Source organism: Prunus mume, mitochondrion (assembly GCF_029339155.1).
Source record: "Prunus mume mitochondrion, complete genome".
Classification (NCBI taxonomy): domain Eukaryota; kingdom Viridiplantae; phylum Streptophyta; class Magnoliopsida; order Rosales; family Rosaceae; genus Prunus; species Prunus mume.
The window spans coordinates 200,001-207,500 of NC_065232.1; the positions used below are offsets into that span (position 1 = coordinate 200,001).

The following is a 7,500-nucleotide window of genomic DNA, read 5'->3' on the forward strand; positions in this document are numbered from 1 at the left end:
GGTTTGGCTTCCTCTCTGGCGGCTTCCTTACCTTACCCACGCTACACTCCCACTCCAAGCTACGCCTGCTGAGCAAGATGCATTGCGATTTCCTCTTCTGTGGACGCACCGGAATATGATCCGAGACGGGAAGAGAAAGACTTTTTTCTCCGGCGGGCTTTCTCTCGTAAAGCCAAAGATGCCCCAAAACAAGGTACAACTGTTGGGAAGGGGACATGATCAATAGAACCTGGCTGGATCCGGGCTGGGATAGTGGCGCCCATTCCTAACCAGTTTCGAAAAGGTTCGTTCATGCTGGAGGGAGCATCCCTACTTAGTAATCGGTCCGCTAGTTCACGCAAATCCGAAGAAGTTATCACGGACGAGCCACATGCAGGGAAACTTGCACGTGTGGTTCTGGCCGGGCTTTCCTGAGGTATCTAATAACCTTGCTTCTGCTCGCCGCTGGCGCACCTCTCCTAACTATTGCCCATTTATTCTGGAATAATCTTTTTAGGAGGGACAATTTTACATATTTCTGCCAAATCCTTCTATTATTAAGTACGGCTGGTACCATTTCGATGTGTTTCGATTCTTCCGAACAAGAGAGGTTTGATGCTTTTGAATTCATTGTATTAATTCCACTTCCTACTCGCAGTATGCTCTTTATGATCTCGGCTCATGATTCAATTGCCATGTATTTAGCTATTGAACCTCAAAGTTTATGTTTTTATGTGATCGCAGCATCAAAAAGAAAGTCTGAATTTTCCACGGAAGCCGGCTCGAAATATTTGATCTTAGGTGCATTTCCCTCTGGAATATTACTGTTTGGGTACGACCGGACAACTACCGATATCTAAAAATATCCTTTCTTAGAATGTTGTTGTTAAATATATATCTATCTATATCGTAAACTATCGGATCGGGTATTACTTAGATGTGAAACTTGCAGACCTCATTGGTTGTGATATTGATCTTACGGGGGGAACGAAATCAAAGAATATATAGACTCGTAGAGACCCTCTATGTAGTTGTCTATCTAGGGCGATCGATCTACATCTTTCCCCATAGCCCCGGGGCTGTGTTTCGATCTCCTACGTGCGAAATCTGAGGGACTAGTTCCTATGGAGATTCCCCTTGGTCTAATTCCACGCCTTATGACGAAAGGGGAGTCGGCGTGGCGTAAAGTGAAGATTGAGGGAAGTAGAGCAAAATTCCCTTTTGGGGTATTCCGAAGGTGTAACCTAGGCAACGAAAAAGGGGCCCGATACTTCAACTAGAGGAGCGACCAGTTGGTTCACCAAACCCCGACCCAGCGTCACACGTTCTCCAGGTCCAAAGGGATCCAGTGCCCAACTACCGACTCCTCCCGGAATTGCGTTATCGGAGCCGAGCCAGGAATGGCCGTTAGTGGACACCCACCACTTTTCACCGGTTAGAGAGGCCCTCTTTAATACATTAATAAAAGATGTTCACAGGGGCCAGAAAGACTCGGTCATAGGAACTTAGACCACCTACGCGCTGGTAAACGAAAACCACCTCGACCGGATCAGAGTAAACAACAATGTCGAATCAGGCCGCCCCTTGCCTTGAAAGAATTCACACGCGGCCACCTGCTTTCCCAAAAAAAAATAAGGGGAGATCTGCTGCTTACTGCTCACGAAAACATCCGACCTATACTATAGTCAAGTCGTCCGCGTATCTTTCCGATCTCCTTTCCTTCTATTTATCAGATTTTTGGCTTTGACTAATTCAAAGGTGAAAAATGGGGTTGGCTAAAAAGGGGGGAGAGAGGAGTGGGGTACGCTCACTTCTGCATTTTTGTTTTGGTTATCGAGATTATCAATCTTTTTAGTGGGGAGGAATAGTGCGGGAATGGCGGTTCTCAGACGAGGGAATCGCTCCTCTCTAAATCAAAATAGGCTAGAATGCTTCTATCGATAGAGCTTTCACGTCTGCGCATAGAATCGTTTTTTTGCCTTTCCATTTCGTTCTTACCATATCATGGGCAGTTGGATCGGAATCCGGGTTCGAGAGCGGTTTCAAATATTCTTCGCATCCATCTTCGGCCTTGTGTTACCCGCGGGACTGAGTTAGTGGTCGAGTCGTTTTTGGTAATTGACACCCGTCGCATTAGTTTCAATTCATATGTTACCATTCATAGTGAAGTAGCCCTCTTTTTGATGTCTGAGTGCCTTATTCTATCTATCAAAGTCCTTCTTTGTCTATAGCTCGGGTCAGTCCCCCACGGTCTGCTTTGATTTTCTCGAACAGTGCCGGTCCGCATTAGGGACTCTCGTGCGAGCCATGCTGCGTTCCCAGGCAGGAACTGCTCCCTTCCTTGAGCTCTCCATTTAGTTCCTCCCCCAGGCGTTGATCTCGCAACGGCCCCCCACTCCAGCACGTCCTCATATCGCGTCCGCCACCACAGCTTCACATCCCCGGAGAGATACATTGTTGCCATTGTGACTTGGTAAAGGGGCACGAACAGCCTTAAAGTGCTGTTCCATATCCCAAAGGTCTTCGATCCCGGGTGCCAACGAATGCCTTTGGTTTCGCTTGATTCGCCGTCGAGCCACTGCTTACGGCCTTCTGTAGTATAGGGACCGCGCCCCTACTCTCTAAAGCTTGCCACCCCTATCTATTAGTAAAGCTCGAAGCACTTCCACGACCCCCCGTCCTTGGCCTTCCATCATGGTCCGCCTAACCAGCCCATCTTTCTCCAGAGAAGCAACCCGCTCGCTTGAAATCTGTCCCTTCAGTTGTGTAGCAAGGCGTCCACACGATTACGAGTCCGCTCCCGTCGAGCCTCTTCGACGGCACTAGCCTACGGGTTCTTCCCACTAGCCATGGCTTGGCCTAACCTTTGGCTCTGATACCACTTGTCACGGCGCTAAAAGTCCTTCAAGCCCACAAACCGCGGCACCCTGCTAACGGTCCGCTGTAGCAGAGTAAGCTGAAAAGCCCTATATATTCTATTAGTAAAGCCTAAACGTCCTTATTGAAAGCGCTAACGAGCAAGAAAACGGATGCGCTAACACGCAATGGCTTTCGCGCAGCTCAATCCCTTGCTTTGTTCTATAGTAAGGGGCCTTTTCTTGCGGTGCGCAGGAACGCCCAACCTATACAAGGGGGTTCCGCCTTCATTTGGTCGTGCTGCTATGATGTAACGTGCAGTCGTCCCGAGGCAGCAGGATTATGGTAAAGGGCCCCCTCTTTTCTCTCCCTTAAAGTCCTTTATAGATTTAGAGTCGGGAATAGAGCTGTGGCTTATTCGGCGCTATATCACAATTCATTAATTCTCGGGCATAGCTGTTCACGAAACGTGGCATGGGACATCTGTCGGCGGCGGGAGTCTTACATCTGAGCGAGGGGTCAGACCAATCCCATTCATCCTGGTCCGATCCGAACGGATCTTGTTGAATGAATTGATCCATTGTTGTATGCCCTACTTCTTATTAGTTTCTTTTTTCCTACTCGGACCCGCCGTACTTCCTTTGACTACTCCTGAGATATAGTGGAAACTTTTTGTTATGGTGGAGAGTGGGGAGTGAAAACACCAATGCCGCAGAGAACGACCGCATGAATCGGAATCCACTTATATTAAGACAGACGACCGAGAAAAAAGGCTTCACGTTCTCCAAGTGGTTGATCTTAGCGTGCTAGCCGCTGCTTCATTTCGTATAGTGATAACGCTTTCTCTTTCTTAACGCTCCGCCCCCCCCCCCCCTTGTATAGTAAGGGGAACTCTGGTTGCGCGGCTTTCTCTTATATGGGTCTATTTTCTCTGACTTGACTCAGCTTGACCTACTTGACTCAGCGGTTAGAGTATCGCTTTCATACGGCGAGAGTCATTGGTTCAAATCCAATAGTAGGTAAAACCGGCCGAAACCCCCTGCTTTTGCCAGCATGACAGCAAGCACGGACTGGCAGCAAGGAGTCAACTGAATGACCAAAGCATCGGTTGCTTCCACTTGTGGCCTTCTTCGACCGCCTTGCTTAGCGCAAGCACCAAGCAAGTAACCCCCCCCTCTCTTCTTCTCTTCATGTATGTGGGCTGCCTGCCCGTCCCGAATAGACGAACAGGAACAAGCTGAAGAAAGGCGCGAGAGAGAGAGTGGAGTGATCTCAAAGAGTTTTCTATTTTCATATTTTAAACTTTACTTATACTTATTTATATTTTATATTATATATAATAGTTTTTCGAATCAAACTATATGTCTTTCTCATTTGCTGCCACTCAACAACAGCAGGTCTCAGCTCTACACATTCCTAGAAATTTTGTCTTTCTTTCAGTTAAAGATTGTTATCATCTGGTATGAGAGCCCAGCTTGTGCGGATATGGTAGCGATACAATCTTCTGGATCTATAGTTGCTGATATGATTACTGCATTAACGCATACGATTGTCAAGCATCGCAAAATGGAACCTCTAAACGTAGATGTTTGGAAGATGAGAATGCAGTTGCTTCTCAAAGAACAGGATCTTTTTTTTTCATTCTTGAGAAAAGAGAAGCCCGCAGATCTGGCGCTAATGGCTTCTTCAATCAAGTTGATGTTGTTGTAGCCAAACAACAAAAGAAAGCATATGAACAGCATCCATAGTTGTAGACAGTAAAAAAAGTTATTCTTCGAAGCTGTGCTAATGGTGGTCAAGGATAAGGTACTAGTTTCAGTGGGAGACATTGAGTCTGCATGAGAAATCCGGGAGACTCCACAGAGAATGTATGAGTCAGTGACAATGGTAAACATGAAGTTTCTTCGGCAACGGTTTTTTCCAAGCAAGATGCAAGAGGGGACGAGCGTGTCTCAGCACTTAGACAAGATGGAGAAGATTAAAAAAGAATTTGTAGCAGTGAGAGTAAAAATGACTGATCGTGATCAGTGACCGGGAAGTCTGCTGAAGTCGTTTGAGTCTTTGACAACCACTCTCTCCCGTGAAACTCCTCCTTTAACTATGATTGATCTGACCATTTTCTTTAGGCAGAAGCTGAAAAGAAATTTGAACAGCAGTCTGAAAAGACTAATGCTGCGCAAAAGAATATGTTTCAAAAGAAGAAAAAGCACAAAGTGAGCGCGGAAGGACCTGAAAAACATAGAGTGGTCCTGCAAGAAGAAAGGTCACTTGAGTTTTGAGTTCCCATAAAAGAAGGGCAAAGGGAAAAAGCCATGATGATCAGGAAAAGGTAGTGTTGGTCACTACTATGGCCCTGTTTGCCAACATTTCAGATAGTTGGTGGATCGGGTCCTCACATCATATTTTCTTCCGAAAGGTAGTTTACTTGCTTACTTGTTAGAGTAAGGGGCTGCTTCTTAGCGCTCCAGGAAATTAGATTCCGACCAAGAACAAAAGCCCGAGGTAGAGCGTCGGTCGTCAGGGCAGCCTGCCTTTATTTATTTATTTTTTCGGATAACGCGGCACCTGGAGATATAGGCGTAGCGCAGGGCAGGATGGACGAGATAAGAATTAAAAAGTATACCTTGTTTGGGTTAGGGGGAGTCCAGAGGTGGAGCGAGATACCTCCATGCCGAGAAAGTAATGCGGCGGATGAAAGAGACAAATTGGTTGCCAAGCTACCTTGATGAAATCAAATAAAAGAGAAGAATCATTCCCGGTGAGAATGTTGTCGTCAACGTGTATAAAAGAAGGATGAGGCAACGACCGTGACGTCGGCGAACAAACATGGAAGAATCCGCACGGCTACAGTGGTAAAAAATGAAGCAGTGAGAAACGAGCTAAATTTATGAAACCAGGCCCCTTCTTAGCTCTTGGTGCCTGCTTTAGCTTGTCGGGGGCCGTAACGTAAATCGCTTTCTTGAGCTTGCATACCATACCAAGCCTAGGAGAAGAGAAGCCTGGAGTTGGAGGAGGCTGAATAGAAACTTATTCTTCGACTCAATATTCTTGAAGGTAGTTTACTTGCTTAGTGTGAAGCGCTAAGGATACATCGAGTCTCTTGGATTTCACGGCATAGCATCTATACCTGGACTGAGCATATCCAAGAAAGACACAAGGGGTTGACTTACTCTAACAAGTAAGCAAGTAAACTACCTTGGGGACAATTTTTCTCTTAACTGCGCAGGCAAAACACGTGCATCCAAACACTCGCGCCTATAGGATGGTGCTGCCCCAGTAAGAAGTTCGTGAGGTGCCGCTGCATCTTATTCCCCCCCCCCAAAAAAAAAAGGGGGGGGGGAATAAGATGCCCCGTCCCTTCTTTATGCACATTCATATACATAGCCAGACACAAAGGTGTACAATCCGGTCAAAATCTGTGGTCCTTTAAGTGCATTCACTGCAGGTTCTCTTACTTGCTCTAGTGGCTGGCAAACGCCAACCGAGAGGGGAGAACGAATGGCTCAGGAATCGACTGGTTCCGAGCGGACTCGCGGAGCTGCTGCTTGGATTATCGTAGAATAAGAGGAGCCGTCTTAGGAAATGACTTAACTTAAAAGACAGACGCCGCCGCTGCGAGGCGAGGGAGTCGCTTGTCTGGTCTTGCGGTGCACTCACTCCCGTTACGAGAATGAAATCACGCCCCACCCAGCTCGAGACCAAGACTCCTTACAACTCGCACCAAAAGCAGCACTGAGCGGCCGGAGATTGATTGAAAGGGCAGCCCAGCCCCTTCCCTTTCATTTTATTATTGTGATCAAGAGCACACACTGGACCTGACCCACTAATCATCATCTCATCTGGCGCGAAGCAAAAAAGGGAGGGCCCTTCCTTCCCAGCCCAACCCCCCCCCCCCTAGCCGCCTACCTACTCATGCTCGTAGCTCGATCGGAAGTCAAGAGTGTGGCCGGCGGAAAAACAGAAGTCGTCCGTATCAAGTGATACGTGAATTGCTCAGTAGTGCTTCGCCACTACCGTAGCTGGCGGAAATAGCTTAATGGTAGAGCATAGCCTTGCCAAGGCTGAGGTTGAGGGTTCAAGTCCCTCCTTCCGCTCCTGGCTTCGTCATTTAGTGGTAACGAGTGGAGTGCATAAGCCCCTTTAGAGATAGGGGCGAGCAGCAAGCAGCCCCTTGTATAGGGTTCCAAACCTATCTTACTAATAATAAGAAAGGGGCAAGCCAAAACCTACTCCTAACAAGTTGCTGGCTTTTCAGCCGTTGCGCGCTAGCGTTTTACCTTACTAGTAAAGGGGCTGCAGGTTGTAGCGCGCAGTGTGCTAGTGAATAGGAAAAGCGGATTGAGATTACTAATGACGGATGGAGACACCGAAGGTGATAGAACATGTTCGGTGCCTCGCTCTTGTCTCCTTCGCCGGAGACTGCAAATGATGGGAATCCTATCGATAAAGAAGAGGCATAGGCATCGCCTCTCGATCCAATCCGCCTTCCCCGGCCTCCCCAACACACTCTTGATACGAAAAAAACCTCCCGCCATAGAGAAGAAAGAGATCTAAAGTCCGGTCCCCTCGATCACCCTTCCCTTGAACCGGAACGGGTCGAGAGAGATGAACCCGCACCACGTTTTATAACCTTCGAACCGAAACCCCCAACTAGAGATGGAATTC

The 7,500-nt window shown here is 47.5% G+C and overlaps 2 non-coding genes across 2 annotated transcripts; both read left to right on the top strand.

Moving 5' to 3' along the window:
- Positions 1-3,784: 3,784 nt before the first annotated feature.
- On the top strand, positions 3,785-3,857 carry trnM-CAU. The gene has a single exon. It is a non-coding gene; the product is annotated as a tRNA-Met (tRNA).
- A 3,000-nt stretch (positions 3,858-6,857) lies between these two features.
- trnG-GCC lies at positions 6,858-6,929 on the top strand. Its single transcript has one exon. It is a non-coding gene; the product is annotated as a tRNA-Gly (tRNA).
- Positions 6,930-7,500: the final 571 nt, after the last annotated feature.